We start from the raw sequence: 22,166 nt of genomic DNA, 5'->3' as shown, positions 1-22,166 counted from the left end.
TAAACGTTGAAAAAAAAAAAAAAAAGAATATTCACGATTCATGGGAAGAGGTCAAATGTCAACATGAACAAGATGACCATCATGGATGACTTTGAGGGGTTCAAGACTTCAGTGAAGGAAGTAACTGCAGATATGGTGGACACAGCAAGAGAACTAGAATTAGAAGTGGAGCCTGAAGGTGTGACTGAATTGCGATAATCTCATGATAAAACTTTTAACAGATAATGAGTTACTTCTTATGGGTAAGCAAAGAAAGTAGTTTCTTGACATGACTTTACTCCTGGTGAAGATGGTGGGAACACTGTTGAAATGGTAACAAAGGATTTAGAGCATCACACATAAACTTAGTTGATCAGCAGCAGTGTTTGAGGGGATTGACTCCAATTTTGAAAGAAATTCTCTTGTGGGTAAAACGCTATCAGCCAGCAATGCATGCTGCAGAGAAATTGTTTGTGAAAGGAAGAGTCAATTAATGTAGCAAACTTCATTGTCTTATTTTAAGAAATTGCCAAGTCACCCCAACCTTCAGTAACAACCTTCAGTAACCGCCATCCCCATCAGTCAGCAGCCATCAACATCAAGGCAAGACCCTCCACCAGCAAAAAGATCAACTTGCTGAATGTGCAGATGATGGTTAGCATTTTTTAAGCAATAAAGTATCTTTTAGTTAAGGTATATACATTCGGGTTTCTTTTTCACATATAATGTTACTGCTTACTTAATAGACTACAGTGTAAACAGAACTTGTATATGCATCGGGAAATTTAGAAATTAATTTGACTCACTCTATTGTATTATTGGCTTATTGCAGTGGTCTGAAACCAAACCCAGAGTATCTTGGAGCTATGCTTGTAATAAAAACTTAAGTAGAGAAACTGAGAGAGGTGTTATGGAATACTTGGTACTATCTTTGCAACTTTTCTGTAAATTTAAAGTTATTCCAAAATAAAAAGTTAACTTGTGCCTGCTTCAGCAGCAGATGCATGAAGACTGGAACCATATAGAGAAAATTTGCACGGCCCCTGCACAAGGATGACACACAAGGTCATGAAGCCTTCTGTATTAAAAAAAATAAAAATAAAAACTGACACTGAAAACAATAAAAGCAATATCTTGAGTTTCCTTAAAAAAATTTCTATGTACAAATGTTCAGCTTGCACATGTTTAAATTCTAAATGTAAGTCTATGATGACTCATCTCTCTATATGGAAGTTTTCCCCAAATAGTGCCAAATGCTTTACCTTAGCTACATTCTAGTTTCATTAATCACCCTGGTAATATGACAGTTGCTCATGAAAAATATTAATAAAATATCAACATTTAAAATTACTTGCATTCTGGGGAGGAGAGGCATAGGGAGAGGTGATGGTGGGGAAACTTCAACTGGATCTGCTCTGTAACTCAAGTTTAAGTATATCAATTCAGTATGCTTGATCCTTTGCTCCCCAGACCCTCAACCTCTCCATGTATATTATGTTACTTAGTATATTAACATGTATATTAACATACTTAGTATGTTACTAAGCTCAGTGAAAATGGATATATAGTAAAAGAAAAATTAGCTGGCATGCTAATGACTACTTTCCAGTGTATGAGATCATGATATATAAGGAATCCAAAGTACCTTCTCAAAGCCATCTCCCCTTTATCCAAAGACTATGGATAGGCTGTGCCATTCAAGATTTTGTTTGAAGCAAATATGCCAATCAAATACTCCACAGCAATGATACAAATTCCTCCGAAATAGTTAAGATATGCTCAATGGTCACTTATCAGTTTGGTAGGCTTCCACACTCCAAACTGTCCAGATATCCATCCCTGTAACTTCCTGTAAGCAAGAGTGGAGGCAGTACCAGAGCTCCAGTGGAACAACTGATAGCTAGTGAAGCCACTTCTTAACATTGTAGTCCCAAACTTTCCTTGTTAGATCTGTCTATCAAATGTCTATCCATGAAGATATAAAGGAGGTCAGTACAGAATGGAAGCTGGTAACAATAAAAGTATCTGAGCAACAGTTAGTTGTTCCCTCATACCTTCACATTTGACCATATGTGTGTATGTATATATGTGTGTGTGTGTGTGTGTGTGTATACATACATAGAGAGAGACAGACAGAGAGAGGGAGAGAGAAGGCAGTGGGAGATAAAAGAAACATAAAAAATTAGGAGTAAAAGATAGGTTTGAGACCAATAAAATGTGACAGGGTAGATTTACAATTTACAATTCTTAAAAAAATTTTTTTTAATGTTTATTTCTGAGAGAGAGAGAGAGAGAGAGAGAGAGAGCAAGTGAGCGAGCACGGGGAAGAGAGAGATGGAGCCACAGAATCCGAAACAGGCTCCAGGCTCTGAGCTGTCAGCACAGGGCCCGATGTGGGGCTCGAACTCGTGAACCATGAGATCATGACCTGAGGCAAAGTCGGACGCTTAACCAACTGAGCCACCCAGGTGCCCCTATTATTCTATTTTTAAAAGCTGGAAGAATTGAATTCTCTTGTCCTACTCCAGTTCAAGCCCTGATAAATATAAAATCCAATTTTGTTTAAATAAAATAAATTGTGTAACATATAAAAGCAGAGCAGCTATTCAACAACAACTACCTGAAAAAGTGGAGCAGGATTGTAGGGTGGAGGCAAAAAAAAAATAATGATTGAAAACTACCCGGCTGTAGGATTCTTCTATTATTGAATGGACACCAAAACAGAGAACGTCAGCTTTATGTTCCTCAAAGGTAATGTAACTATCAAACTGCTAGCTAAATATTAAGAGGACAACTATTATGCTATTTTGCAGGCATGTATGACTTCCTTGAACTGCCCTCCAGCAAACAGTCAGGGGTTTTTTGTCCCAAGTGAGTCACTTTCTCACTCTCGCTTCTGACTCCAACAACCTGCTTGGGGCACAGTCTACTCCACATCGATATGTGTAATTTTTCTTACATTGGATGATGAATATTCTTCATTTACAGAGGGTTTTATTTTTTAAATCCGAGGAATGAGATCTTCATGAATATAAAAGAATAACTATAAAGCTCTTCTCCTTTTCTTTTTCCCAAAAAGGCTGTGGTAGATCAAAATATACAATCTGCAAACTGTCATGTACAATCTCAGTTTACCACAGAGTAACTAAAACATCTCCAACAGATTTGATTTACATTGAGTTTAGTGTACCATGATTTCCTCTTTAAAAAAGTATTTTACTCTCTATTAACAGGAAGAAAAGCTCGAAATATGTCAAATAAAAAGGGAAAATGATGTAAAATTAAGTCAATTTACTTGTTTATTTATTCACGCATTCAACAAACATATTCTAAGCTCCATCTATGTGTCGGTCACATAGGTAATGTGTATTTAGCACTGAACAAATCCAAACTCCTTAAGTTCACGGACTTTACATCCTGGTGAGGAGAAGATAACACTAAGCAAATAAAAGTAAATACACAGTTTGTCTGACAAGAACTATGGTGAACAATAAAAAAAAGGGTTGGTAAAGGCAGTGGTTCCAAATTATTTTTAAAAACAAAACAAAAACTAGACCACGTAGGTGGAACATTTAGGTATTACTTTATGACATTTATCAACTTCTGTAAGTTGTATTTTTCCACTCCAAAAACAATCACGTAAAAGCTCCTAAAAATATATTAGCACACGACAGTCTGTTTTCTCTGTGAAGTGTAATATTATTTTAACGTTCACAGCTGGCTAGGGATTTGTAAAATATCAAAAGAAAGGGCCCCAATTCATGTCAGATTTCTATTTTAGGCTAACAATTTATTCACTGCAAATACAATTACACTGTTTATGACCAGAGCGTGCTAAATATTCACAATGTAATTTTTTAAATTATAATTTTGTTCATGATTACACCTCTTCAGCTGAACATTAAAATAAAGACAGATAATGTCTTTTTTAAATAAGATTTTTCTTTTTCTTTCTTTTTTTATTATTTTCAGAGTGAGAGCATGTGTGAGAGCAAGTAGCAGAGGAGCAGAGAGAGAGAGAGGAAGAGAGAGAGGAAGGGAGAGAGAATCCCAAGCACTAAAAGTACAGAGCCTGACACAGGGCTCAAACTCACAAACCGTAAGATCATGACCTGAGCCAAAATCAAGAGTCAGATGCTTAACTGACTGAGCCACCGAGGCACCCCAAGACAGAGAATGTTTTTAGCAAAAGAAACACAATAAGGAATTTAACCCAAATTCCAGAGTGAAATTATAAACTCTGGAAGTTATCAGTTAATGTCAGAACATTCCAATTTGGTTGTTCCTATAACTTTATGTACGATGCAGGTAGCAGCAACTCAGAGTACACATGGATGTATTATAACAAGGAATAGCTTGTTAAACATTGAACATAGTAGAATAAAAATCAAATGGTTTAGATTCATTAAATTTAAGTTGTGGGTCAATATCTTTTAGGAGTTTTCTACTAATTTCATAAATCTTATGGTATATCAAGTATAATAATTACATTCAATGTCTTTGTTCAAAGAAACACTGTCAGTATTAAGAAAATAACTGAGCTGTCAAAACACCAACATTATTTTTTAAATTTCAAAAACAGCAACAAACAAGAACCTCAGGGACAGGTCATAAGCCCCCTGGGTAGCAGACAGAAAAGCAAACCAATATTGATAAAAACATGTTGGATAAAGGAACAAAAAACCACTTTACAAAGAAAATTTGTTTGCTGGGTTATTTAGGGAATGCAAACAACAATATGGAAAGGAAAGGAAGAGGCATGCGAGCTTCAAATACTATAAAATAGCTGATAACTCAGATAGTGAATGGGAATCCTTGGGTACCCCATGCTTCTGATTTGGTTGGTAGTAGTCCATTTCTAAAGCCTCCAAACTCACCACAGACAAAACAACCCTCTAATTTTAAATTTAGACTCTTATGTAGATGGCAAATGACAGATCAACTCATGCATGTTTAAAAAGACTCAGTTTGGGGCGCCTGGGTGGCTCCGTCGGTTAAGCGGCCGACTTCGGCTCAGGTCATGATCTCGCGGTCCGTGAGTTCGAGCCCCGCGTCGGGCTCTGTGCTGACAGCTCAGAGCCTGGAGCCTGTTTCAGATTCTGTGTCTCCCTCTCTCTGACCCTCCCCCGTTCATGCTCTGCCTCTCTGTGTCTCAAAAATAAATAAACGTTAAAAAAAAAATAAAAAAAAAAAGACTCAGTTTGTTGTAGACACATTAAAAGTATCCACAGACTTACTTCTAATGCCCAGCTTGCCCACTCAGCGACCTTGTATGGCAATTAAGGTAAGTAGCAGTTGAGAAGGGTCTATGTTTTGGTAGTAATGATATTATCACATATAAGCATATTTCTCTTCGAGTAAACATACATAAATGTGTTCTTCCTTTTATTAAAACAGTCTCAATGCCAGGAAAAAAATGAAAGACCTTCTACGTTTGTAAACTTGGCTCTCATGGATTTCAAGACAGTTGCATTTTTAACTGAAAAATCCAGCACAAAACAATTGAGATCTGTTTGCGTTTCATGGTTAATCATGCTTTAAAAATAAACTCCTGAAAAAGTTCAAACTCATATCTTGGCAGGTTCCTGCTTCTCCATAAACCCTAACTGATTTAAGTTTTGAGTTATTGATCTGAATTTTAAGGAATTTATTTTATCCAATTACACTATGCCATATATTAATAATGAAGTTACAAATACAGAACAAGAGAAATATATTAAGAACTGAAATGTTGCTGAAGGACTTCACTTAGAAAAATGGTTTCAGACACAGAAGCTCTGAGAATGCTTACTTTCAGGGAGTAGGAACAGTGAAACTAGAAGCATACCAAGAACAGGAAACTCTAGATGAGATCCTGATAGGTTTGATTGGCATTTGTGATATTGTTACGGAGATATCAAGAGGGCTTGAAAAATATCAGTTCTCTGAGCAAAGCAGTGATGAGTCGATAAAAATATACCTACCTGTGATGATAAAGTAAAGGCAAGGAAACAAAGATAATTATCACACTACTCCTAAGAAGGAATGTTATGGGAAGGAGAGACCAGAGGCTGATATGGACCAGAAAGGGACCAAACAGTGAGAAAGACACTGAGCGGAGAACCCAGATTCAATCTCAAAATGGGTGGTCACCAAGATGATGAAAGAGAATACCCAAAAAATACATACACTCAGTAGTGTTAGGGAGATTTTAAGTGTTATCACTCCCCCTTTTTTAACTTGTTGCCAGCATTCATGAACATTAAAATTCTGTTTCTCTGCGTATAAGTAACAAAGGTAGATTTAGAAGCTATTTGTATCAGTGGTAGGATAATTAACAACGATGTTAACTGGAATTTTAGGCATTACATCTAGAAAACAAAAAATAGTAAGATAATGTTTTGCATTCCCAAGTTGCCTACCAGATAAATTTGTAGGCCTTCTGGGGTTTAGCCACCTGTTCTTAGGCAACATGTAAGTACAAATGTATTTTTATAATAAAGGTCATTGGATTTTTTTCTCATTTATTCATTATAATTAATTCAAAGTCACTATAACCAGATGTAAAGATAAGAACTACACACACAACCTTCAGAAAGAAGGAAAAAGAAAATCTTTTCCCAGTCTCTAAAGGAAAAAAAGAAAACTCAGAAAACTTTCCTAGGAGTTATCACAGAATTACTGAAGGTAAGGTTCTTTTCAAACATTTAAAACTTTGGGAAATCTGTGTTTCCTTAACTCAGTATGCTGGAAAAGGGCTATTCTATTTATTGCAAAGGTTCAAGAGAGTTTATATATTTAATTTTTCAGAGGGCTAAAATCTCACCAATGAGATAAGGATATGGTATGGATCCCAAAAGCTAGTTGTATCCTAGCTTTAGTTCCACTGCAGTGACCTTATTATTATGACTAAGTAGGGTATATTAATTCATCCATTCAAAGAAAATGCAGATGCTAGATCCTGGGGGCATGGTGGTAAGGCACAGCTGCTCTTCTTGAGTTTTACCATTTAAGGGGAGAAGACAGACAAGTTAAGGGACAATTACAGTGTATTATGATGAATGTGGTCTGTATTAGGAATAAGTACAGAGTGCTTATGGAAGTAAAGAGGAAAGGCTCCTCAACCAAGCTGTGAGAGAGGAGATCTGAAAGATTCAAGGAAGTTACCCACGAGTAGGGGAGAGTGGAAGAAAGGGCGGGAAAGAAAAGGCAGGTAGGGGAAGAGCACAGGCCAGGAGGCAACAGAGAAGAGGGTTTCTTTCAGAAAACTAGGCACCATGCGGTGCTGCGGCAAAGCGTGAGGCAGGAAAGGTAAGCAGGGCCAGATCGAGAAAGCACCTTTTATGCGGTACTAGAATGGATTTGTCCTGAGGACAATGGAATCACAAATAAGTTTCAGAAAGAGAAGTGAACGTGAACATGTTTTCATTTTAGAAACACCAGTCTGACAGCAGTGAGGAAGGGGCTGAGACTGGGGACATGAGACCAGTTAGGAGGCTTTATGGTATTCAGGTAGAAGATGATGGTGGTAATGAAGTCTGAATTCTGGAGCCGAGACACAAAAGGAGCATGTTGAATCTGAAGGACCCGTAGGATGTCCAGGTGCAGATGCCCAGCCAGCTATGAAATTTAGGTGAAACAGCTGCTGCAGAATAGATTTGTGAGAAAGCAGTAAACAGTGCACCTTCAGAGGCCCAGGAGTACAACACGTTATATGAGAACCAGCAGTGAGAATGGTGAGAAATTAAAAGGCTGTTCTAATGAGAAACAGTCACTGACATTTAAAAGTATGGCCATTAGATGAGGTGACTGAGAAAGAGCAACCAAATAAGGAAAGTCCAGAGAGCATGGCATCACAGAGGCCAAGAGAGAGGAAAGCACTTGAAGGGGGATAAAGAAGTCAACTGTAACATACTGCAGAATGGGAGAGAAAATGACATTGAGAATGGTCCATGAGTTTGAGTAAAAACTGATGTTCCTGACTTTGGGAAGAACAGTTTAAGTGAGACTACTGGCATTGTGGATTGTGGATTAAGGAATGCACAATATAAGAGATTAAAAGAAAGACAATGTGTTTTTCTTTCTGGAAGTCTGGATGGGAAGGGGCAGAAAGGAACGTGGCCTGAAGAGGAGGCAAGAGGGGGCGGAATACGAAGTAGGCAGGCAAGAGGGATGACGAAATCACCGACAGAAGCACTGAAACCTCTTCTACTGTGATAGGAAGGTAGGAGAAGAGGAGGAAGGAAGACGGGAGACTGAGGTTTTAGCACAATGTTAGTATCACACATGTGGAAACGGCAGTTTGAGCTTAGACTGCCACCTTGGTTGTGTCATCACGGGTAAATCTGACTGTGCAAATCAAAACTTTTCTGGTCCTCAGTTCACTCTCATAAAGATGAGGATGTGGTGCATTAGATACCCTCTAAAGCCCCTTCAGTAATAAAGTCCATAATAACAGGTCATAATCGCATGAGGGTTTTTGCTTGTTTTTGTGATAGAAGGCTATAAAAAATGAACTAATATGTACAGAAATGGACTTACTTATGTCTGATATCTACACAGTCCCCTTGGGGAAGAGAACTCTGAATCAAATTTACATTGTAAAGTAAAAACCAGAATCACTGTGGCTCAGGCATGTAATAGAAATGTTCAGTCTGGCCCAGTGTGCCCAACAGAAAACTGAAGCCAGGCTGGTGCTTCTTTTGACCCCTGGAGATAATCAGTAAAGACCATGTAAAGCATTCAGAAAAACTAAAGTTCTTTCTTTCTACTAAAGTATTTGAATAAAATAAAATTAAGAGATCACTTCCAATATAAAATTTTAAAATTTCCTTTTTATCATTTTCATTTAAATACAACAAAAGTTTATTTCTAGCTCAAGCCATTTTCAACATATGTTGACAGAATGGGGAAAAGGCCCTGTGTTCCTACGAATTTAGAGACTCCATATCCTTCCATTTAAATCGGAAGTTCTAGGGGCCCCTGGGTGGCTCAGTTGGTTAAGCTGCTGACTTGATTTCAGCTCAGGTCATGATCTCACAGTCTTGAGACTGAGCCCCTCATCAGACTCCTGCTTAAGATTCTCTCTCTCTTCCTCTGTCCCTCTCCTCTGCCTGTGCATGCATTCTCTCTCAAAATAAATAAATAAATTTTAAATCATAAGTTCTTAACCTCTTTTTTGCTCAAGGACTCATTTGGCAGTCTGCTGAAGCATATGGACCTCTTCTCAGAATGCTTTCAAATGCATCACATAAAATGCACAGTATTACAAAGGAAACATTATATTGAAATGTGGTTGCCAAAAATTTGGTGTCACAAATGTGCTTCCTTATTAGATTCAATGACAAAATTTAATCCAATCTGGTAAATCTAATAATTATTTCTGTAATCTTGAAGGAGTGAGGCACAGATATTATTTTGAGATATTTGGAATAACAATAACATGATTTCTATTGGTATCACAAAATAGTGTGCAAGAGCCTCTGCATCCAGCTGGCCAACTGGTGAAGAGGACGTAGATGGTGTCCAGAAGTACTCTGTATTTCTGCCATCCCACCTCAGGGGCCAGAACTGAGGCACATGGACCACTACCTAGTGCTAGGAAACAGCATTTCACCAGCTCTTACTCTGAAGTCTCTCCAGTTGTTGTGTTTTTTGGGGGAATGTGGGAAGGGCTCTTGTCTGAAACTCATTCTCTAGTAGATTCTCCAGGAAGAGAATTCTTGGAGTAATCATAATCATTTGTCTGTGGTAGTTATACTTGAAGGGAAGTTTGGCTGGATAGAAAATTGGTTGCTCATGTGGGCACCTAGGTGGCTCAGTTGGTGAAGTGACGAACTTTGGCTCAGGTCATAATCTCATGGTCCTTGAGTTGGAACCCCGCACTGGGCTTTGTGCTAACAGCTCAGAACTTGGAGCTGGTTCAGATTCTCTGTGTCTCCCTCTCTCTGCCCACTCCCGCCCCCCCCCCCCCCGGCTTGTGCTGTGTCTCTCTCTCTCTCAAAAATAAACATTAAAAAAAATTTTTTTTTTAAGGAAAATCAGTTGCTCATGTTTTCCATCCTTGAGTATTTTAAATATGGAACACTTCACGGATTTTTCTTGAATCAACTAATTTTTCAATCTTTCAAATTCTGGTTTATGTTTTCTTTTCTATCCTTTAGCATTAAAAAATTTTTTTTTACATTGTTTTAAAATAATTATTCTGCAGACTTTTGGGGGTATGTTTTCATTCCATTTCATTATTTTATTCTTTATTTTTTTCTTTAAAAATATCTTTGCTTAATTTTTTTTTAATTTTTTTTTATGCAATGACCTTTTCTGTACTTTGAAGAGTCCAGGATAGTTTTTCCAACTTCATGATTCTAGAACTCTCTCTAGATTTCACAAACTGATTTTTTAAAAAATGGCCTTCCACTTTGTGGGACTGCCTATGTTGTTATCACCTGCTTTATGTATTTATCTGTTTACGTATTTAACTTACTCATTTACTTACCATTCTTTTTCATTTATATTTAAGCTTCTTATAAAAAAAATTAAAAGCATTTTTTATGGTTTGCCATTTTTAACAGCTTTCTATATATTTTTTATTGAAGTATAGTTGACACACAATGTTACATTAGTTTCAGGTGTGCAACAGTGATTTCACAACTCTATACGTTATGCTAGCCACACAACACTATTGCAATACCATTGACTATGTTCCCTATGGTGTATCTTCAACCCCGTGACTTATTTATTCCATAACTAGAAGCCCGTAACTCCCACTCTCCACCCATTTTGCCCATCCTCCCACCCCACTCCCTGCAACCACCAGTTTGTTCTCTGTATTTGAGTCTATTTATTTATGCTTTAACTGTTTGTTTTTTTTTCCAATTCCATACATATGTGTGTGTGTGTGTATCTATCTATCTATCTATCTCACATCTTTTTTATTCATCAAAGGACACTTGGGGTGCTTCCATATTTTGGTTATTGTAAATAATGCTATAATAAATACAGGGGTGCATGTATCTTATCAGATTAGTGTTTTCATTTTCTTTGGTAAATATATAGTAGTAGAATTACTGGATCAATGGTATTTCTATTTTTAAATTCCTGAGAAACCTCCATACTGTTTTCCACAATGGCACACCAATTGATATTGTCACCAACAGTGCACAAGGATTCCCTTTTCTCTACATCCTTGCCAACACTGGTTATTTCTTGCCTTTTTTGATGTTAGCTTTTCTGATACCTATCAGATACCTATCATTAAGGTGATATCTTATTGTGTCATTGTGCTATCACCTGCTTTTTATCTGGACTTTTTCTTTCTTCTCCCCTCTTGTCCTGTCCTGCTCAATTTGGATTCTACTTTAAGCAGCTTTTCTCAGTGAGAGGATCTGTTTTGGAAGGGACCTTTGGTTTGCTTGTTTTGAGAGTATGTAAGAACCAGAATGATCCAGCACCATTAGACTGAATTGCTTCCCAGTCCCCTTGTATTCACCAATGGATTAGGTCTTGCAAAAATACCCATCCAATCTCAACATCTACTCTGACTGGCTTAATGTCTTTCCAGAGAGTAGTTCCTGGCAATTTGAGGGATTTCCAATTCTCAGGGATATAAACTGCCCTGCTTCCTTTCCTCTGCTTCCTCCCACACAGCTACCGGTCCCATATGAATCTTGTAGCTGTTCGTAGTTGGTCCTTACCTGCTAGTATTTGGGGGTTGGTGGGGATACCTAATTTGGATGTAGTTGCTATACATAGGTTTTGATTTTGATATCCTAGTTGCTCTACCTGTTTTTGTGAAGAAATTAAAGAACAATGCCACTGCTACCAATATCTTTCAGGAATCTTCTTCCTGAAGTTTGTGTTTTTTAATTTAAAATAATTATTGTTCAAAGTCTACTTCAGAATAATATGAATTGGGGCTATCAGTCATTTAACAAAAGTTAGTAAAACATCAGTGATTTTCAAACTCTAGTACTTGGAATCACGAGAGATTTATGTACGTGTATATGCATGCCTCCGTGGGTCCATGTACTTCTGCTTTCCTTCCTTCACCCCACTTTGAACAGAGGGGATCCACTATAGATCCTGTACTTCCACGAAATACTCTGTTTGAAGAATCAATTACATGGTTAAAACTGTTTGAATACTACTGTTCAAGAGTCATTTTAAAAAATTAGTATTGAAAATCTAAATAAAGTAAACTGACATTCATAAAACAGATTTAGTATTCAGAAAGATAATTTGAGCCAAGAACTACAAACAGAATTCAAGCAAAAAAAAAAAAAGTATCTTTTAATAATCCCTCATGTTTTTCAGAGGTTTAAGTATATTTTTATTATATTCCTTTGTTAACAGTTTTACTGGTTTTATGTTTCTCCAATTTACTATCTGCTTTCTGAATATCCACTGTGGTACCAAATATAGTTCTTAAGTTGTCCAACTATTTACTTAGAGCAAATGTAAAAATTTAAACTTACATATGCTTAATCATGAAAATGATCAACCAAATTCAATTTTTCCATTTTGTCTTATCTACTTAAAATTTCAATTCCTTTAGAGGTGTTGTGAATAAAATGCTTAACAGAACAAATTTAGAAAAAATAAAAACAGAACTCTAAATATGAGTGTTTGTGGAGAAAAACATGATTCCTTGAGGGTCAAACATTCTGATATATACTATAGTATATCACAAACCCATGAAATTGGACCTCATGGACCGACCTGTCAGCCCCCTTGAACCAAATCAGGATCAATAATAATAATCTTCTGGTAAGCAAAGAAGATTTCATTTCCCTAGATGGTGAGATCCCCCAGAAGCAAGGAGGGTAGTGCCATTTTGGAATTCTAGCAACCGGAAAAGAAAGAGTAGGGCACAGCAACAACAACCCCTTCGGAAATCTACAAGGCCCAATTTTAAGATCTATTTGGGGGATTCTAATGTATTATTTGAGAACTGGCTGCATGCCAGATAAACACAAGGCACTGTACATCCTTATTCAGAAACTTGCCAGACCGAGACAATATTCAAGGTTTGTGTGTATAGAAAAGTTGTGAAAATGAAGGAAAAGAAAACTGATTTTGTCTTTATTTTAGAAATCAGAGGCCTTCAGGTAAAACAGACAGACACACACACACACACACACACACACACACACACACACACACATATTGACAACAGATTACATTTTTCTCTGTAATAGGCAGAGTCCTTTACTGAAAAATAGACTGAATCAATGTTACATTCTCTTGGAACTTGTTTAATCATGTATAATATTAAGCAAAAGTCAAACCAGATATATATATATATATATATTATAAAATATAGTGCTTCTTTTTCCAGTGAATTACCTGTCAACTTGACAGGTTCAACTCTGCTTTATTACTAAGGTACTAGATCATACTAAGAGTACAATACACAAAAGTTCTTACTGGGCAGAATGGAATGTCAAAATCCATGGAGAATATGTCAGAGATGTCCACTGACAGACTATAAAGGTAAAGCCATAATGTGAATATTTTACTACCGCCTAATGTAATTTACATGTATCCATTTTTTTTGCTACAATTGTTTCTTTTAGGTTAAGTTAGGAATCTCTGATGAGCTTAAAAATCCTTTACCCATTACCTTCTTTCTGAGGTAAGTGACACAGAATATTAAAACTCAAGAGATTCTGGTGCTCCTCCAACTCAAGTCCCTCATTTTACAATGAAGTCAATGTAGATCCATCGAAATTAATTTAAAAATAAACACACTTAGTATGTGCCCACAATATTCCAGGCACCATCACACACGTCTTCCAATTTAATCCTAATAGCTTTGTGAGACGGATTTCATCACCTTCAATTTAGAGATGAGGAAATCAAGAGACACATGACTTCATCAAAAGCACATACACAGTTAGTTCCTGAGCCAAGATTAAATCTTCAGAGTCCAAGTCTATTTTAATTTTTTATTAATTGTCTGGTTTGGTTCCCAACTCTCCTCTATCCCTCTAATTTCACACCTAATGTTAAGTGACTTGCTCAAGGTTATGCAACTAGAGTAATAAAATTTGAATCCAGGTCTTCTGACATCAGAGATTTAGCATATTTCCTGTTCTCTTTTCCACTGCATTCCCTTTACTGAAAAAGTTATGTATCTCCCCCCATTTAAGTAGACTTCAACCACTTCCTAGTGACTGCGATGAGAAAGGTACCATGGTAGATGCTCGGTGTATTGTAACCATCCCTAAACTAAATGTATCAGAGTGTGTCATGTTCTTACTTTATGGCCACTGCCTTCTCTTCTTCTCCATGGATCTGCATCAGTGTCTTTTTGTTTGTTTTTGGAATTAAGCCAAACAACTGTGTGTAACTTGGAAAAAATATAGGATGCAGTCTTTTTTGCCCGTAATACTTACAATTTATTTGTAGAAATTAAGATCTGAATAGAGAAGTAGAGAAAAAAAGTCCCTGCTAAATTGTGTGCCATTAACTGGAAGTCCAGATGAAACAGTAGTAAAGAATGAAATAAAAAGGGCAAATGACAAGTAGGATTGACAAGAAAGGTTGGGCTGAGGGATGGCAGAAGACATGGCTTGAAAACAGACACTAAGCGAGCAGCCAAATCCAGAGTGGTCTATGTGGAGCCAGAGTAAGGGGGCTGTGTAAGAGAAGATCAAGGAAAGAGGCTGCCACAAGTGTGTGGTGAGGCTTTGAATAGCAGGCTTACACCATCAGGATTGATGCAGCCACTTTTGATCGCTGAAAATAAAACTAACAGTTACCATCTATTTACTCTGTCCCTATGCTGCACTAAACCCTTCAGAGTATTTCACATTAATCTTGATTGTAACTCCATGAAGTAAAGATTATTAGGCTCATTTTCAGTTGGTGTAACTGTGGCTTGGTCAGGCAACTTGCTCAAAAAGTCCCAGGAAAAGTAAGTAGAAGCTCAGTATTCTAAACCATGTCATATGGATTCCAAAATTCATACTATTTTGGACAGTTATTTTTCTATTAAAACCAACAGATAAAACAAACAAAAAAAAACTTTCCCATAGCACAAATCTTTGGCTTCAATTTAAACTATATTCCAGTATAACCACAAAGGGAAAAACATACTGAAAAGATAAAAAGCCAAGAAAAGAAAAACCTTTAAGCTTGAGGTTTCTGATGCAGCCAAATTCAAAATATATAAACACATGTAATAAAGTGTGTTTTATGGGCAACAGTCACTTCAAAATCCCAATGGAGCATGTATTTCATATTTCACAGAGCCCTTACATATTCCTTTTAGCCAATTTCACTTAATATCTTATTTTTTCAGGTAAAAACTGCTTTGAAATTTTATCTCAGACTTCTCCATAGTTAGATCTCATCTAAATAACCAAGAAAAATAATCACTGTTCTGCATTCATTTTGCAAACACATAGTAACTCTATGAAGTTTCTCCCTAATGTGAAGGAGAAGGCAGATAAAAAATGCACTGTTATAAGAGAAATAAATAAGACTCAAAGATTAACTATTATTTTGCAACAGGACAAAATATTTCTGCAAAGAGTAGTTTGCTATAATGCAAAGAATAAGCTATTCGAAGTTATCATTACAGATCGTCGCACAGGCAAGGATCATCAAGACTCTGTTATACAGGATACTATACTGTAGAAAACTAGCTGTGAGCTAATTGTGCATATAACGGACCAATCTTTTCCACACATCATTTATATGTGTACCTATCTATCTCTACTCAGGTACCAACTGTAGTATCCTTCATTTAACATTTTCTTTAAATTAAAACATTTTTTAAAGAAGCAAATGACTATTTTAAGCCCTTTAAAAAAATAAAATACCTAGTTCAGCCTCAATTAAAAAGCCATGAAATCACAGCTCTGATGTACTATATGCTTTTCCCAATATAAATTAAAATTAACGGCTCTGATGTAAAAGTTACAAACTTTTCCTAACATAAATTAAAATTAATAAAAATAATATAAATTAGAACAAAATAATACAAATAATATAAGTAATTATAAACTTTAAAATGTTATTCTGTAGTACCTATAATCATTCTGCACGCCTCAGGAGTAAAGCATCGTACTTTGGGAGCCACCTGAATAGGAACTCTCCTAATGCAGGAACAGTTAAAAAAGTATTCTATTACTGTGCAAACTGTTATGGGTATTTGCCCAGCTCTAGAGAATGTGTGCCTATACTCATAAATGCACACTATGCTCTGAGACTAGAAACTCAGTCAAAACAGAAAGTTTGTAAAAAGTGAGGCATACCACACAACTCCCAGTTAAACATTTTTCCTTTGGTAGCTACTGCGCAAGAGAGCGTCTGTAGGCATTCGAGGAAAATGGCTTAAGCAATTCTTTAAATATGTCACAATACTTGTCATGAGTTAAGGAAAAATGCCAGTTGTGCTAGAGCTGAAGCTGAAGTCTGAAGGGTGAATGGGGTTTGGAAATACAAAAGTACAGAGAGAGTCCTACAGACCTGGCCTGGGGAACAGCAAAAGTGAAGATTCTTTCCACCTACATTTCTGTTCTGGCTACAGGATTTCCGGTTCAGCCACTGCATAACCACTGGTAGTCTCTGAGAATCCAGAGGGGTCATCCACTTCACCTTTTTTGTTTTTAAAGATTTTTTTTAATGTTTATTTGTTTTTGAGAGAGAGACAGAATGCGAGTGGGGAAGAGCAGAGAGAGAGGAAGACACAGAATCCCAAGCAGGCTCCAGGCTCCAAGCTGTCAGCACAGAGTCGGATGTGGGGCTTGAACTCCAACCAGAACTGTGAGATCATGACCTGAGCCAAAGTTGGACATTTAACCAACTGAGCCTCCTAGGCACCCCCATCCACTTCATCTTCATCTGAATTTGTCAGATACTCTTAGATTTAGCAAGAGCTAATGGGAACTTCTGTGGGGAAAAGTTACGATAACTAAAACTATTTCACGACCGTAGTCTTTTAGAAATTAATGACCTTTGGTATCTTTAATATGAGATGAACTATACTATGCCTAGTGTGACTCCTAATTGCAAACTGCCAATTTCAGGGGCAAGTAGAGCTGTCTGGATTCTAGAACCACACGGACTAGAGTTCTATCTTCGCTGTCACTCATTAGCTGCGTGACCTTGGAAAATTCATTAAGCAGTTCTGTTTCAGTTCCTTCAACGGTGATAACGTTACCTACATCATAGGACTGCTGTAAGGATTAAATGATATGACATGTAGAAATAATAGCTGAAGAGTAAAATCAGGATGTAGAATAACAGTAAGAAGTCAATAAATTTGCTATCAGTTATGTGAAGTAGCATCCCCTTTAATGAGACAAAAATGAAATTGAAAACTTAAGCATCAATGAAAGCTCAGTTTACAGCACACTTGCTTTTCAGAGAATATTAGTTAGGCAAATTATTTTCTGAGATACAGATGTGCGCCTTAGAGACTATATTGCTAATTGCATCATTTGTATTTAAGACTTCACATACATTTTAAAAACACTTGGTAACTAATGAAGCATTTTCTCGCATTTTATGTCATTTGATTCCCAACACAAAGCCTAAGAACTAAGTTGTACAAGTATTATTCACATTCTGTAGATGAGGAAACTAAAGTTCAGAATGGCTATTTAATAATCCCACAATTATAGGAACTGGAGAAGTACTTTCTTACCACACCAACTCTGTCTCTCATAACTTCTACTTGTTTCACACTTTAGGATAAAGAAATGGGTATGACAGGGGCACGGGCAGTTGGGTGGCTCAGTTGGTTAAGCATGCAACTTTGGCTCGGGTCATGATATCACATTTCACAGGTTCGGGCCACGCGTCAGGCTCTGTGCTGACAACTCAGAGCCTGGAGCCTGCTTTGGATTCTGTGTCTGCCTCTCTCTCTCTCTCTGCCCCTCCTCCACTTAATGCTCTCCCTCTTGCAAATAAATAAACATTAAAAAATTAGAAAAAAAAAGAAATGGGTATTACATAATTAAATTCTGATTTAAGATTACTGCTTATTTGCTTTGCCTTGGATAAGCAGAACTGACAGAGTACTCGTTGGCACAATAAAATTTCACATATCTCATTAAGTTCTAGAAAAGTATCCTGTGTTTCAAGGGCCCTAAAAATAAATGTAAAACTTTATGTCAACAGTTGATGTTACTGGCTCCTTGGAACAAAGTAGTAAGTACATTTAAATAATCTGACAATAAATTTCATATATTGAAAAAAAAAAAGAAAAAAAATAAATAATGAATTAAACACCGATCTACCATAAATGATAACAAAATACTTTGACAATACTGTTGACTTTGCAGATCCTTCAAAGATCAACTTCATGTCTAGATGACTGTTCACTTCTGCTGCTACCAGCTAAGATTCTCTGCCATAGTTGCTGATTTTCTGCTACATAAATCTAAGCCAGGGCTTTATGGCCATTAGAGGAATGAAACAGCCACAAAAGTGTTATGCAAACATGCTATTTTAAAATCAAGTCCAATGTCACAGTTCATATATTTGGTACATTCTAATTTATCAAGAACATTATCTTTAAAATATTAAATAAAAATTAAAATAAAATTACTATTAGTTTAATGAAAAGCCAATGGCTAGCATGAATCCCTCTATTTCTTTTCAGTTAGAAGCAGAGGGCCATTCTATATTGCCAATAAATGACAATCACTAAACACGAAAGGAGTTTATAACTGTATTGGAATAAACTTAAAATGGGTTTAATCTGAAGCAAAATGATGTAGTCAATGGTTACTACATTACGTTGGGTAATAAAGACAAATAATGTGCAGTTTACTTATGTACTATTTTTAAAAAGTCAGCAAAAAATTTTAAAGAAGAAGAGAGAGTTACTCAGATCCAGAAGCCACTCTGAGGCCCTCTCTGCAGACATCTGGCCATCTAGGGACCCAGGAGGTCAGGCCATCTCAAGTCACTGGCAAGAGAGAGTCTCATGGCCTAATGTTCCATACCATCATGTTATGATTACCCCTGCTTACTAGGAATGTATGGTAAAACTTGAGTCTTAGATCTTTCATGGCTTATAGTAAGGCAATATCCTCTCTGATGTGAGAAGTTAAACAGATTTGGGCTTCTAGGTGACAGGCTCAGGTTCTCCTTCCTAATCCCAAATTTCCTACAATTCTGCCAATTAATACCATTTAAACAGTAAACATTCCTAGGGTGGGGTCACTAGTCATATCTGGTTAGTATGATATGGTTTAGCTGATTATCATCTCTTCTCTCTTAGCATCCTTAAGAGCGTGTACACTGAAGGAATTATGGGAAAAAGACTGAGAATTAATTTTGATCAAGATGCCTTTATAAGAAAAGGCAGGTCTTTCAGTAATGGAATACTGGGAAATGCAACATTTATTGACCCCATTTATTGAGTATACTGGGTCTCCCCTGTAGATAACCTTAACCATCTAACGTGCAATAAGAATAATTTATTATAATATCACTACTGCTAACACTTCCATAGTGTCTACTATGTGCTAGGCACTGTTATATATACTTTACTACACTTCTATATACTTTACTTATACTATACTTTATATGTAATTTACATCCCAGTTTTAGAGACATGGGAACTGAGGCACACAGAGATTAAGTACTTTTCCCAAGCTCACACTGCCCAAGTGGTTCCAGAGTCTCTGGTTGTAACAGCTACCTTATTGCTATAAAAGAACTCTTCTATGAGATAGAGAGATGATCAGGTGTGAGGGATGCAAAAGACGAAGTGGGAGAGTATCAAAATCAGTTTTTCCACATTGATTCTTGACCTAAATTTGTCTGGTCCTTTCCTTGACCTAGAGTGCCCAGATATCACTTAACACTTGTCCTGTCCCTAATCCCACTCACTTCCTCCTGCCTGCCTAGATCAGTATGTGCCTAGTAAATAGGAGTAGGGGAAGACCAGGGAAATTTTCTTTAATTTTTTAAAAAGTTTATTTATTTACTCTGGGTGGGGAGGGGCAGAGACAGAGGGAGAGAGAGAGAATCCCAAGCAGGTTCCACACTGCCAGTGCAGAGCCCAACGTGGGGCTGGAACTCATCAACCAGAAGATCATGACCTGAGCTGAGATCAAGAGTCGGATGCTTAACCGACTGAGCCACCCACATGCTCCATGAAAGTTTTCTGAGCTGGGGTGGAAAAACCTGAGAACTCAGGATTGGCCATGCACAGAAAACAGAAGTATGAGAAGCTGTAGTCTTTCATCACACATTATCATATATATGCCGGTGCAGACAGATAAAAACTAACAGAGAAGAGTCATTGGTCTTTTAAAGTAAAATGAAGAATCTCTGGAATTTGTTTCCACCTAATGAGAATTAGCATTTTAAAACTGTGTCCTGCTGAAGACTGGCAGCTTGAAAGTACTAGTTCACCTCTAAAACAGTAACAGTGGGGCGGGGCGCCTGGGGGGCTCAGTCAGTGAAGCGTCTGACTTCGGCTCAGGTCATGATCTCGCGGTCCGTGGGTTCGAGACCTGCATCGGCTCTGTGTTGACAGCTCAGAGCGTGAAGCCTGCTTCGGATTCTGTGTCTCCCTCTCTCGCTGCCCCTCCCCTGCTCGCACACTCTATGTCAAGAATAAATAAACACTGAAAAAAAATTAAAAAAAAATGGTAACAGATATTCTTGATAATAGTTACATCCTGGTAACAAAGGCATATATTCACACACAATTTTTAGCAATGTTAAAACAGGAAGCATATAAAGTAGAGAAAGTGTTAGACAATGAAGACCTCAAGTTAAAGTCAATACCATCCAGCGACAGCATCAGGGAGATATTTTTGAATTACGCTGTATAGCAATATAATATTTCATATTGAATGATGTTAATCTTGTATTATTAAAAATGAAAAACATGTTATAATGTATTCCAAATAAATCCCTTAGTGGGATATTTATGACAAATCACTTCAGTTCACTCCCAAGTTTACAACATAGCCAGAACTGGATGGAATTACAGTTTGTTATAATTTCAGAAAACCCTACAGAGTAGATGAAAATCACATTTAATATAAATGTCACATCATATAGTGATATTACTCTTGAAATAACAGTTTTACTGGAGTAGTGTGTTTTCAGAATATGCAATGTAATCAAGACATTTCAAGTAGAAATATGTTAACTTCATATTTAAAATGTAACAAATGTGCAACAGCATTATCATGGGAAGTAGACAGTATTCTAACACCAGAGATATGTCTTGGAGATTTGATCATCTCACACACACACACACACACACACACACACACACACACACACACACACAAGCTTTTGTGACTTATTATATCAACTAAAATAAATAATAAATGCAAGTTGTGACATTTTACTTACATTAAAAATCCTTTAAAAAGGAAATCATACTGGCGCCTAGGTGGCTCAGTTGGTTAAGTGTCTGACTCTTGATTTCGGCTCAGGTCGTGGTCTCATGGTTGGGGGATGGAGCCCTGGACTGGGCTCTGCACTGACAGCGGGGAGCCTGCTTGAGATTCTTTCTCCCTCCCTCTCTCTACGCCCCTCCCCCAAGCACGTGAGTGCTTTCTCTCTCTCAAAATAAATAAACTTTTAGAAACAAAATCATACTAATGGTAACTAGAAAATCATTCAGAGTACTATGATCTGTGAGTAGATGGTTATTTAACTATTATGAATTTATAATTTCCTAGTATCAATATATAAAAATCCTTAGTTCTTATTTTCCAAATATCTTTGGATCAAGAATCAAGAACAGGATTCCTCTAGCAATTGCAGCACAGCTTTGAGACCTTATATTCATTTACTGGTCAGTTTCAATTTAATAAGCTAAAGACAACAATACTTGAATCAAAACTACCTAGCAAACTTAAGCTGTGACAAAATGGTGCAAAGATCACACCAAGTGTTAGTAACACTTACTTCTCGGCTGCCCTCAAGGTACTATCACTAGCAACCTGTGGGTTTGAGGTTATAATAGTGGTGCTAGATTTACATGGGGTCATCTGAACAGTTTTTCCAGCCCTTCTGAATATGGCACACTTTTTTTTTTAGTTTATTTGTTCATTTTTGAGGGAGAGAGAGCACAGAAGCAGGGGAGAGGGGCAGAGAGAGAGAATGTGAAGCAGGCTCCAGCTCCAAGCTGTCAGCACAGAGCCTGATAGATGTAGGGCTCAAACTCAGGAACTGCGAGATCGTGACCTGAGTGGAAATCAGCGCTCAACCGACTG

General features: G+C 37.1%; 1 protein-coding gene and 1 non-coding gene across 10 annotated transcripts in view; one reads left to right on the top strand and one right to left on the bottom strand.

Annotated features, from left to right (window-relative positions):
- Window positions 1-22,166, bottom strand: part of LOC101082513 (ubiquitin-conjugating enzyme E2 E2) — a 371,654-nt gene that overhangs the window by 112,954 nt on the left and 236,534 nt on the right. The window lies entirely within an intron of this gene.
- Window positions 965-1,067, top strand: LOC111556394. Its single transcript, XR_002735879.1, has one exon. It is a non-coding gene; the product is annotated as a U6 spliceosomal RNA (small nuclear RNA).

Source organism: Felis catus, chromosome C2, assembly GCF_018350175.1.
Source record: "Felis catus isolate Fca126 chromosome C2, F.catus_Fca126_mat1.0, whole genome shotgun sequence".
In the NCBI taxonomy this organism is placed as follows: domain Eukaryota; kingdom Metazoa; phylum Chordata; class Mammalia; order Carnivora; family Felidae; genus Felis; species Felis catus.
Note: the sequence above shows the minus strand (reverse complement) of the source record. Positions and strands in the feature narration are given on the sequence as shown.